General features: G+C 32.1%; 1 protein-coding gene across 1 annotated transcript in view; it reads right to left on the reverse strand.

The window, feature by feature from the left end:
- Positions 1 to 12996, reverse strand: part of LOC141499367 (CUB and sushi domain-containing protein 3-like) — a 586049-nt gene that overhangs the window by 289830 nt on the left and 283223 nt on the right. The gene's annotated exons all lie outside the window — the stretch shown is intronic.

The raw sequence follows: 12996 nt of genomic DNA on the forward strand, positions 1-12996 counted from the left end.
GTGTCTGGCCATATTGTTGGTGACTAATAAATGTTTGCTGACTTAACTTGGCAAAAACACTCAATATTCTATAATTAAAACTCCAGTATTTAGGATAAACTCTTAAAAACATTCCATTTCTGTTAATTCAAATAACAACATTGTTTGAATTAAACTCTCTTTCCTCCTTTCATTAGCTAAAAGACATCACCACTGACATGAGTTCTTTTGGAGCACTCAGTCTAGAGTCAGAACTTCAAATATGATCTCGGAAAGTTCTAGTTTTGGCATCATGGGCAACTCAACTACTTTTTGGTTCAGTTTTTTTCATCTGCAAATTGGGGATAATAGCAACTTGTCTTGCGGGGTATTATAAGGACGTATTAATATAAGAATTGTAAAGTGTTTATCACAGTTCCTGTTGTTACTATTCAACCATGTGCATGAAGATTATAAGCTTCATGAATTGTTGGATAGAGGCAATGTAAGTCCTTGCAAGCTCCCCATTCTCTCTTACTGTACCAGTCTTGTTGTTCCACAGGGATAGCGATAGGGCTTGGACATTTGGAGTTGTTAGAAGCAGAGATGAAATCCAAATCTTGGTGACCCTAGGCTACTCTCACCTACCTCAAAATATTGTCCTTTTTTTGTTCCAATTTGTATGAAATTCAATTTCAATCACAAATATTTACTCCTCTCCTCATTTATTTACTGTGTGAAATGCATTCATAAATGTGAAGTATTGGAGAGATAATGATAAAGAACACCTAAGTTCTCAAGCACCTCATGTTTTACCTGGGATATGAGAAATACACAGAGAAGTATAACATCATGTAGAAAGTAATGATAGAAAATGAGAGATCCAAATGATTTTGGTAAATTTGAATATGAAATAAACTTTTATTTTAGGAGATAAGGGAATACTTCATAAGTGACATCATGTATATATATCTATATTATATGCAATCATAAATATAGAAAATCATAATTTCATTATCATTAGTTTGCTATGAAATAGCTGATGTATATATCAAATTCTGTATAATCTTGTTTTAGAGGCATTTTCACATAATATATTCATATTATGAAAAGTTTTAAGCAGTAAAGTTTTTTCTTCTTGTTGCTTAATTGTTTAGATCAGCCAGTAAGCCAATTAGCATTGATTAAAGATTTTGTGTTTCAGGCACTGTGCTAAGTGCTAGAGTTATAAAGAAAGGTCAAAAATCATCACTGCTCTCAAGGACTTTGCAATCTAGTGGGGGAGACATGCACAAAAGGATGTAAACACAAGATTTATATATATATGCTGAATAAGTTGTGGTAGTCTTAAAGGGAAAGCATTAAAGATATGGAGGTCATAAAAAAGATTCTTTCAAAAGGTGCAACTTTTGCTGAGACTTGAAGGTGAGCAGGGAACAGAGATGAGGAGAACAGGAGCTCCAGGTATAAGAGATAGTGAAATTGTTCAATTAAGGGATAATGAAAACAAAGGGCCCCATAAGTCCTTTTAACTGTCAGAGAATAGAATATCTTGGGTAAATATCAAAATCATGGTTATACAATCACAAAATCACATAATTGGTGTTTGAAAAAAAGCATCAAAGGTCATTTAGTCTAATCTACACCCCCAAAAGAATCTCTATCAAACTCTATATGAGAAATTGTCATCCAGTTTTTTACTTAAGACACCTGAGGAAGAGAAGTTCACCACTTCTTGAGGCAACTCATTCTAATTGTTTGTTTGTGTTTGTGTGTGTGTGTGTGTGCGCGTTTCCCTTAAAAATAAGCCATATTTTTCTCTTCAACATCTTTCATTGCTCCTAATCCTACTGGAGCTAATAAGAACAAAACCATCTTCTACATAACAGTCTTTGAAATACTTGAAGACAAATATAATGTCTCCATATCATTCTTCTCTTGTCCAGGTTAAACTTCACCAAAGTTCCTTTATACTGATCCTCATATGAACTTGGTTATTCTTGTCACATATGCCATTTTTTTGCATTCTGTCTATCTTATCTTATAATTCCTAAATTGTAGTACCTAGGATTATGCACAATTGTAACCTGAGTCAAGTTAAATATGGAAGTTGCAACTCATTGTGGTCCAGAATACACATGAAGAAATCTTTTGTAGAAAACCACCATCTCATCCTGCCCCACCTATCTATCTTATACTTGTGAGGTTCATTTTGTGAACCCAAGAGTAAGTTTTTATATTTGTCCAATGGTCTTTCATCTTATTGGATTTTCCCCGAGGTTCTAATTAATCAAGATCTTTTTGAATGTTTCTCCTATCTTCCAGGGTGTTAGCTAAACCTGCCAGTTTGATACCATCTGATAAGAATTCCATGTATTATTTTATCCATATTATTGACAAAAATGTTAAAAAGCACAGGGTTAGTCACAAATTCCAGGGACTGTTCTGCTGGAGATCTTTTACCACATTTAAATTAAAGCATTTACTACTATTCTTGGATTTTTACCATCAAGTTATAGATCCATCTAATTAGATTAGCTTAGCTATTAGACAGAGAACTTTATATCAGGAATCTATCTGTGCTTACCCTGTCATAGAGCAGGTAATTAACAACTGATTTTTTGACTAGAATACTTATATTATTATCCAGTCTACATCTGATTATAAAATTAGAATAAAATTATATATATAATATGTACATATATAATATTAAAATGATACATTTTATCAAATGCTATGCCAAAATCTAGATAAACTCTATCCGCCACTTCTTCCAGTTTTATTCTGAATATAAAAGAAGTGAGGTTAGCCTGGTTTGATTTGTTCCCCGATGAAGCTCTACTGGTTCCTCTACTTGGTGCAATGGAAAAAATGTTGAACCTAGAGTCAAGAAGACTTGAGTTTGAATCCAGTCTTAGACAATTATTAGCTGTGTGATCCTGGAAAATCTCCTAACCTCTGTTTGCCTCAGTTAATTCATATAGAATGGAAACAATAATTTCACTTACTTTTCAGAATTTTTGTGAGAATAAAATGAGATATTCACAAGGCACTTTATAAACCCTTAAGCACTATTTAATGCAAGATATTATAATTCTCTTTCTAGCTATGTTGTTTTTATTTTTATGAATTTTAATTAAACTTTTTTTAACATTACTCTGTAGAATTTTCAATGCTAGGTCTTGTTCAACTTGATTTGGATGGCTCTTTATCAGCCCTAGAAAATAATAAATTATTATGGAAGGTTTAGGCTTTCTATTCCCCTTTCAGGCTTAATATAGTATTAGATTTGGACATAGAGTTGAGTGTACGAAACTAATGCACCTGGGAGTAAGCTGATTCAAGTCTAGTTAAATTGCAGAATAAATAACTGAACAGAACTGAAGAAAAATGTCTTCTGATAACCTCTGCCATGAGGAAGGCACATGGGAAGAGGCAGATAAATTCCACATATGCTAGACATAGGAGAACAGCTGGCCTGGAGAATCTTACAACTTAATCCAAAGGATGGTGGGACTACTTGTTGATAACAGCTGCTGTTGATTCTGCTGCCAGTAATTATTTCTGCTTACTTTTTTGTGGGTTGTGTTTCTATCCTGTAACTAATAATATTTTCAGTTGGCACCTGAATCATAAGGTATTAATTTGTTGAATTCTCAACTTCTCATGAGAGATTTACCCATTGGTAAATGGTTTACCCATTGTCAACCCAAATATTCTCTTAGGATCCCTAGTATTCTTCAAGAGTCACATCAAGAGCTCTCTCTACATGACATGTTTCTTGATCTTGTGATGCAGGTGCCAAACTGTGTGCATATAGAAGAATATATATTACCCTTTGCTGAAAAAATTGAGACCATTCTTTGTGATATCCTAGGAATTATAATGAGTAACAAAATTGATTCAGAGTAAGTTATTATGGGGGTAGATAGGTGTCACAGTGGATAAAGCATCAGCTTTGGAGTCAGGAGGACCTCAGTTCAAATATGAACTCAGACACTTAATAATTACCTAGCTGTATGACTTTGGGCAAGTCACTTAACCCCATTTGCCTTGCAAAAGCAAATAAAAAAAGTAACTTAATGTTGCATATAATAGTAGTTTCAAGAGCAAAATATATCAGCATTTTCAAATTCCAAGGTGGTCATTATAAATTTTAAAAAAATACCTGAAATGTTACTTACAACTAATCCTACTCAGAAATCTTAATGTCATGTGATTCATTTTACCCTGCAGTCAAGTGTGGTAGTTGAAGTGAACTAAATATATTAGTTTTCCATACTATATCTGGTGGAAAAAGGACAGGACCTTATGAATAGGGGTTACCAGCACTCCTAAGGAGGGGAAAACTTGTTCATTATCAGAATTGATCTTGTAACTGGTTATTATTCTTTCATTTTGTGATTGGGAGACCCAGTCTAAAAATTAAATAAATTGAAAAACCTTACCTCTTTAATAAATATTGTATATGTATATTGTATAGATAGGTAGATAGATAGATATAGAGGTAAAATATAATTAGATATATGCATATAATGTTGGGTTGGTTGATTTGTGATATTCATTGTTTAATTAACCAGTGTTTAACAATAGTTGTATTCAAACAGGTAGAGGAAACCTAGTCAGATCTAAGGCATCTTTTTAAAATTATCCGTGAGTAGAGAATGGATTGTTGTTGAGAGTTTGGAGCATATGGAAGGTATTGAAGAGAGATATTGAGGAGAGGAACCAATGAGATTGTATTTATTAAGTGCTTAGCATATTGCCCAGCAAATAGAAAGTGTTAAATAAATGTTTGTTTGCTTGTTCTACCCTCTTCATTGGCTCCTCAGACATCATAGAGCAGGAAATCTTGACTGAGCAAAGTTAAAAGAAAAGGTCAACTTTTCCCCCAATTTCTCCTTCATGGATTGAAATGTTGACTCATTTTCCCATTTGACAAAAACAATTACAAGGGGAAAAAATCAGAACAAATTTATGATTTCAAGTTATCATTATCCATTATTCAAGACAGGAAAACTAAAATTAACCTTGATTTTATACCCATCCCTGCTATATAAGAAGTATGCTTTGCTTATAAGAGCAAAATCAATTGAGAAGGTTTTATTTGTCCAATATTGCAAAGCAATACTAATTAATATTTTTAATTGAGAATAGGGAAAGTCAGATAGAAGTAATGAATTGATAGACTACAATTTGAGATTTTCATAGAACAGAATCATTTCCCTATACATTATCTTTAGTCTCTTCCCATTCTCACCTTCATTATCTTTTAAAAATAGAATAGCAAAATATCATTACCTTCTCACACCATGAAGTATGAAAATGAAGTCATTTCTAAAGTATATAGGCAAACTTTTAAAATGTTTTACTAAAATGGTTTAATTCCCAATGATTTTATACCCTCTATGTAGTCAGCCAGCCTAATTCTATTAAATAGGCTCATATTAAGTTGTTTTTCTTTTACTCTCCAAGAGGAGCAAGTGAATTGAATTTACATGAGACATATCTGTGAGTCATCAGTTTCATTTTCTTCTTTAGTGTGGCCCCAGTTTCAGTGGTAAGACTTGGTGTTTTTAAGTTGAGGTCTTTCCCAGGTCTCATTATTGCATTCCGTAAATAATTAAAGACTTAAGTAAAGATCAGGCATGAATGGAAGCAAAAGATAGCCTAATTTGCCTTCACAAAAATATCTGGGAGGGGAAGACCCTAAGAATTTAACAGAACAGAATAACTATTTATTAAGCTTTTATTAAGAATTATTAATATAATTGTTACCTACGATGTTATTTATTAAGTACCTATGATACAGAAATGTCTATGATGTGTCATACATACCACTTGCAGGTTTGTAGAGCATTCACATATATAATTTCTTTTGAACCTCATAATAATTGTGATATATGTGATTTGCAGAACAGGAAACTGAAACTCAGAGATGAATTGAACAATTACAAAGCTAGAAAGTATTAGAGCTAGAATTAAAATCTAAACCTTTCTTAAACAAAGACAAGTATCTTATAATAAAATAAAAATCAATAAAATATGAAATATTTGGAGAGGTTAATGAAATAAAATAATTTTTGAGATTAGACAGATTATTTTTCATTTCCTCAGGGTAAAAATAATAGAAATGGTGTAGGAATGAATACTGCTCTCTGTAATCATGGATTATTGCTCTCTGAATTAGCAGAAAGCATCACAAAGGAAGGAAAAATTCATGTAGTAATGCAAGTCAGAGCTTATTCTGAAAATTATAAACTTGTAGGTCCCTGGTGGTCAAATAAGTTAACTGCCCAAGGTCAGTTAGCCAGTGCATGTCAAAAACAGGAGTTGTATCCATCTTTTCTTGACTTTCAGACTAGCTTTCTAGTTTTGATTTTGTGTTGTCTCCTTTTAAAGATATAACAGTTGACATTTATACAGAATAATGTGTGAGAAATGCTTGAGAAAAGATTTTTTCTATAAAAGGCACTATGTAATAATATGAATAGGAAAAAATTTTCCAAGACAGAAGAGGTAGAATTTATTTTACTGAAAATGGCATAATCAAAAAAAGTTTTAAACAGCAGATAGATTTAAAATGTAAAAAGAGACTAAGATCAAGAACAATGTATCAATAAATGACAGGAATTGAGACCTTCCACGGTGCATGATTTTGGCATAGTGCAAGCATCACAGAGTAACATATGTATAGAAGCAATTGGAAATTCTCTCACTAATCTGAAATATCAGAAAACAGAATTTCCAAGATATTAATGTTCTCTATTTCAACTTTTATAATATTCAAAATAGGAAAAGTATAATTCTGGGTAGTAGAAAGAACATGACTAGGAATTCAACATACAAAAACAGATCGATTATTACCCCGAGGTTGCAGGAGGGAAAGGAAAGGCAAAATTTAGAGCTAAAAACCCTTAAGAAAGTTAAAAATGTTTTAACATGATTGGGGAAAATAAAATGCTGTAATAAAGGGAAAAGTTCTTTAATTAGATTTAAGGAGTATTAGTAATAATATTATTTCATATTTCAACCTGCATTTGTTCTGTTGTTTAATGAAGTTTATAAAATGTTTTTATTCAAAAAATGAAAAAGTTATTAATATCATGACAGATCATCTTGAGAGATGATACAGAAGAAATCAGTTTCTTCTAGTTGATGTGGAATAGTGAACAATGACTTTTGATAAACTGTAATTATTATAGAATTTCAACTTTCGTTATTCTGTATTGGACAAACAAGAAAATTTCCATTTGTAAAGAACAAGAAAAGAGAAATATTTCTAAAACTGAAATTGCTTTAAAGTTTTATATGAGTGTAGAATGTGTGCACACACACACACAGATATATATATATATATATATATTAGTTCCAAAACTGTCTTGCTTGTCTGATCATTAAAAATATTTATTATAATATTCGATTCTTTCTTCTATTGTCTGTTTTGAGGAAAATCACACTCACTTTCTCCCACACTCTTCACATTCCCCTTCTAAACAAAAAAGTCCAAAATAAATATACATAACCAAGACAAATTCCCACATTGACCATGTCTGAAAATGAAAGACTTTTTCTAAACATATAATCTTTTAGTGTCAAGAATTGGCAAGTATTTGCTTTTTGGAGTCTGGGTTAATCACTACATCAATCAGGATTATTTTAAAGTTGTTTTGTCTTTAGCATGTTGTGGTCATTTTACAAAATCATTCTATTTGTGTTCACTTCATTTTTTTCTTTAGTTAACTTAGTCTTACCAAGTTTCCCTAAGTCCATTCCCTCTATAATTTCTTATGGTGCAATAATAAACCATTATATTAACATTCATAATTTTCTCAATCATTCTCCATTTGATTGATGCTTCCCTTGTGTATAGCTCTTTACTACAATAGAAAGTGTTGCTTTAAGTATTTTTGTACACATGGAACATCTTCTTTCCTTGTTTCATATGATTCCCAGTAGTGCTTTTTCTATAGCAATGGTTACAAACAATTTTGTGACCTCTAGAGTCACAAATTATAATTCCACCAACAGTGCATAGTGCACCTATTTTCCCATAAGCCTTCTAGCAATTGTCCCTTTTCCTTTTTGACATCTTTGCAGACCCAATCGATAGATATAAGGCAGAATCTCATATTTATTTTACTTTGCATTTCTAGTAATATTAGTAGTCTAAATCAATTTTTATCTGCTTGGATTTTTTCTTGCATTTTTTTACTTTGAGAACTGTTTTTCACATACTTTGACCATTTACATATAGGAGGATGGTTCTGCTAAGTATATCATCCTTTTGGACAGTTAATGATTTCAAGGAAGCATTGTGATCAAAGAATTAAATCCCTTCAATTCTCTTTCTATCTATGACCTATGCTTCCATTAATTCATTGCCTTGAGCTAAGCTGTCAAGGTGCAGTAAGAATGGGAAAAGTTTTCATCAGAGTAGAATTAAACAAGATTGCTTATGTCTTACTTTTCTTTCTTCTAAGCCTATGCAAATATAATTAGGTTATACTTTGATGTACTTGATATTTAGAACAAATTCACATATATAAAAAATCTGAATCAATGTGGATTCCCCCAACTCCCCCCTACAAAAACTGTCTATTTTTTCTAGTTTCATTCAGTAATTGTTTTTTTTTAATATGACCATTCCTAGGAAGTCATTCTTGCTTTGATCTTACTTTCACAGAACAAATCTGCAGTATCTCTGCATATAGCAACATGTTGTAGTGAAAAATACTTATACAGATGAGTAACCTCAAAGTACACATAAAATAACTCAGCGGTACACTAGCAACTAGAGAATTAGCAATGGGCTCTTGCAGAGGGTATTGTTCGAACTGAGCCTTTGAAAAGGTCTAGGCGTGCAAAAAACAGTGCTGATGAGGATACATATCTCCAAAAAGGGACTAGCTTGTGCAAAAGTGTGGAGATGGAAGATGGAAAGTCACTTAAAGGGAAGCTCAAGCAGACCAATTTGTTAGGAACACAGAGGGGGTGAAGGGAAGTTAAGTATAATTAACCTCTAGAGATAGTACCAATCTTATTTCCAAACACCAAAATTCTTCTCTTTCTTTAGTGTCTAGATCATATGCCAGTTCCTTTTGAAGCTTCTCCTGCTCAACCAAATTGAGAGCAAGACTCTTCAAATTTTTCTAGATTGATCCTTCTAAATCTTTATTTTCCCTATCAAATTCTACTTTGTAACATATTTATCTTTTGCTATAACTGCTGCATGCTAGATTTAGATTGTATATACCTTGAGGTCACTAATTTTATTGTTTTTGAATTTTTTATTCTTGAAAGTAACTAGCATAATGCATTACACCTGACATAAACTTAAAAAAATTGAATTAAAGTACAATTTTAAAAGTATTAGATTCAAGTTGAAGACAACCTGTTTTTGAATAGGCAAGTACTATGCCAGGAGCTATGTATATTTATATTTGTACATTATGAAGATTTTTCTGAATGTTGTTTGTAGAATGAATTAGAAGCATTAAAGAAGATCCAAGCAGGGGAGAAGGTCTGTAGTAGGATAATACCAAGGGAAAACAATGGTGTTCTGAATAAGAGACATTGAGGCAGAATTGACAAAACGTAGCAACTTTTAAATTATAGAAAATGAGGGTAAGGTGAGATTTAAAATGTCTTCAATACATTTATAACATAGTATATGAAAATAGGGAACTAACAAAAGAAATATGAAAAGAGGGGCTTTTTCTGATGGAAATCGGTAGGTTTACTTTGGGAAATGAATAATTGAATTATCTTTGGAATATTTAGACAAAATAACTATAGTAGGAAATCTGGATCTTAGAAGAGGAATTGAACTATCGATTTACATATGAGAGTCAATTGAATAAAGATTATAGGTAAGTTTGCACATAGCCAGACTTTATGTAGTATTTACTATGTGTCAGTGTCTATACTAAGCACTTTGGAAATATTATCTCATTTAATCCTTGCAATATCCCTGGGAGTAGGTGATGATATATTCTCATTTTATAGTTCAGCAAACTGAGGCAAATAAAGCATAAGTGATATGCCCAAGATCATACAATTAGAATATGTCTGAGACCACATTTGAAATGAGGATTTATTGACAAAATAAACAACACTCTATCTATTATGCCTTCTAGATGCTTTTGGGAGAGTATAAAGAGGAAAGGGAAGAAAGTTTAAGAAAAGAATGTTGGAGGGAGTCGAGTGTGCAGGAATGTATATTTCTAGATAAGAAGGAAAATATATAAGTTAAGGGAAAAGAGGATCAGTGAGGTCAATGTTAAGTCAGGTTTATATGGAGTGATAAAAATCAAGGAAGGGGGCTGTGGTCAATATTTCACCTATCAACAGGTGAAAATGGCAAAGATGATGGAAAAGTTCCATCTGTGCACTGAGGATCGGGAATGTCAATGGTGACCTTTAGTAGCATTTTATCAGTCATATAATTGGAGATGAAGTTCAAATTCAAAGAGGTTAAAGAATGAATAGGTAGAAGCAATAAATGTGCAACTCTTTCAAAAAAGTTGACCTTTGTTTGCAACGAAAAGGAAATATATCAAAATAATAGTTTTAAGATGAGCAGGTTTGAATTTTTAAGAACAGGAATAAATGAGTATATTTATTGATAGAGGAGGGTAAGATCTGATGGAGAGAAAGAGACTGAAAATACAGAAAGGAAAGAAGGGGATGGCAGGATCATGGTCCTGAATGGTATGAAAACTTGACTTTGACAGGGAAGAAAGTTTCTAGTTCCTCAAAAAAATTAAAAGGCCAGAGGAGAAAAAAAGAAATATTGTATTGAAGACAAGGAAAGTCAAATGAACTCATGATATATGACCTTGAGTTTTTATAGTCATAAGAAGTGAAGTCATCTATTATAGTAGGAAATAACAATGAATTTGGAAACCAAGGATCTAAATGCAAGTCTATTATATTTTTGTTTTGACATTCGGTGAATTTATTTATCCTCTAAGGGAAATGTTTCTTCTCTGTAAAATGAAAAGTTTGGACTAGAAGAATAGTATTAAACAATGAGATCTATTGAGATTAAATGGGGGTAAGAAAAAATTGAGAATTTGAGGACAATGGAGGGAGTTTGGCATGGTCATCTGGTAAATGTGATAAAGAATAAAAAATGCATGAATAAATCTGATGTTGTAGGCACATTTATATTATCTTCTGTTTAAGCAAGAGTTAGTGGATTTCTTGAGTTCAGGAATTCTGAGCTATTGCAGGGTAAAGCAAATCATATATCTTTACAAAATTTGGTAACCATATAGTGAACCCTTGGCATGGAGAGCCACCTGGTTGATTGGGTGGTTGGTTGGTTGGTTCTTGTCCTTCATTATCAAAGATGACTAAAATAACATCACTATGTTAGACACAAGCTACTATGTGTCTAACTATGGCTGATCATACAAATAAGACCTTTTGGAATGCTCTACCAGAGATCAGTCACAAATAATATACATGAACACCGCAAGTGGCAACTCTAAACTTATGCCTCTCATGTTTCTTTTGAGTTGCTTCAATTCTGCTACCTAGGAAGGAAAAAAATCAGCCTATAAAAATTGGAGTAAATCAAAGATTCAGTGTTAATGATCAGACCTTTAATATAAGTGGCTGCTGATGCAATTTCAGCCCTATTGAGATAAATAAACTCAATCTAGATAGATAGATAGATATAGATAGATAGAAAGAAAGATAGATAGATGATAGGCATATGGGTACATAGAATAAATAGATAAATGAATACATTTTTGCTGTTATTTTATAGCAAACCTATAATGTAATTGAAAATTACATTATTAAAATAAGTTTTCAAATATTTATTTCCTTCCCCATTCCTTCCATTATCCTTTTAGTACCTATTCTTCCTTAGTAACTATTACTCTTAAGTTGTCCCCTAAAATCAGAGGGTTCTTACTAAACTATAGTATCCAGGTTGCCAACAATCTCGGAGCTTTCTCAACTTTATATTAAAAAAATTTCCAATGATAGTTCTCATTTCCTCAGAATACGATTAGGTGAACAATGTATTATGGTACAGTAACTGAAAAAGCCCCCTTACCTTATAACAGCAATATGTAGACATTTAAAACACCATGTAGGCCCAAAAGAAGAGACTTTACAGAAAGGGAACCTTTCCAGGTGTCATGTCAAATATGAAACTGTCTAATCTTTCCAGACATAAGGTCAGAACTGCCTATTTTAGAGTTATTCATGTTCCAGTTTAAAATATGAAGCATAATATTAGGTCAACTCTGATAATGGTATTAAATATTCATAATCTTAGTTATAAATGTTAGCTTCATTGAGGTAAATGTCCTTTTCATGAGGTGAATATTTCATTCTAAAATGCAAGTTACATAATGCCAAAATAAATGTCACTATAAGAAGTATTGGAACATAGAGTTCTTGCCTATGGCTGTGGCTGATAACACCTACCTTGATCCATTTCCATACACTATAGTTCCCTTCATGTGATGAAACTCCCATAAAATGCAATTTTATCTACCATAGTGTAACATTTCTAGCAATGGGAACCCAAAGCATTTATTGAGAGACCAAGCAAGCCTCAAAAACATACAAAGCACACAAGGTTTTCATGGTCATTTTTCTCAATAACAATAACCAAGTTTTGCTATGAAATACAACATTTTTAAACTGTAAATTAAATCAAAAGAAAACAGAATTCGATAAAAATCTGAACTATAAAACTCAAAGTAGATTAAATATTTAAGAAAGCAGATTTTAAAGTAATTGAGATAGTCACTTAGATGGAAAATATGGAACATAACTGTGAAAACAATGAAATAAAATGTCTTAAATAGTGTAATTCAAGCGTCCCCAACCTGTGGTATGTATACTACAAGGGGTTATGTGATACAGGTAAAGGTGGCATGGAGAGAAATTATTTGACTGTTTTAAAATTTATTTTTTTTGACATTTAACAACTATATTACACTAAAAGCATTCTTCTGAATGAAGTTAACTTTATGAAAATTAATATTTATTTTTATAAATATACAACTA

The sequence above is a fragment of the Macrotis lagotis genome, chromosome X, assembly GCF_037893015.1.
Source record: "Macrotis lagotis isolate mMagLag1 chromosome X, bilby.v1.9.chrom.fasta, whole genome shotgun sequence".
Lineage (NCBI taxonomy): Eukaryota > Metazoa > Chordata > Mammalia > Peramelemorphia > Peramelidae > Macrotis > Macrotis lagotis.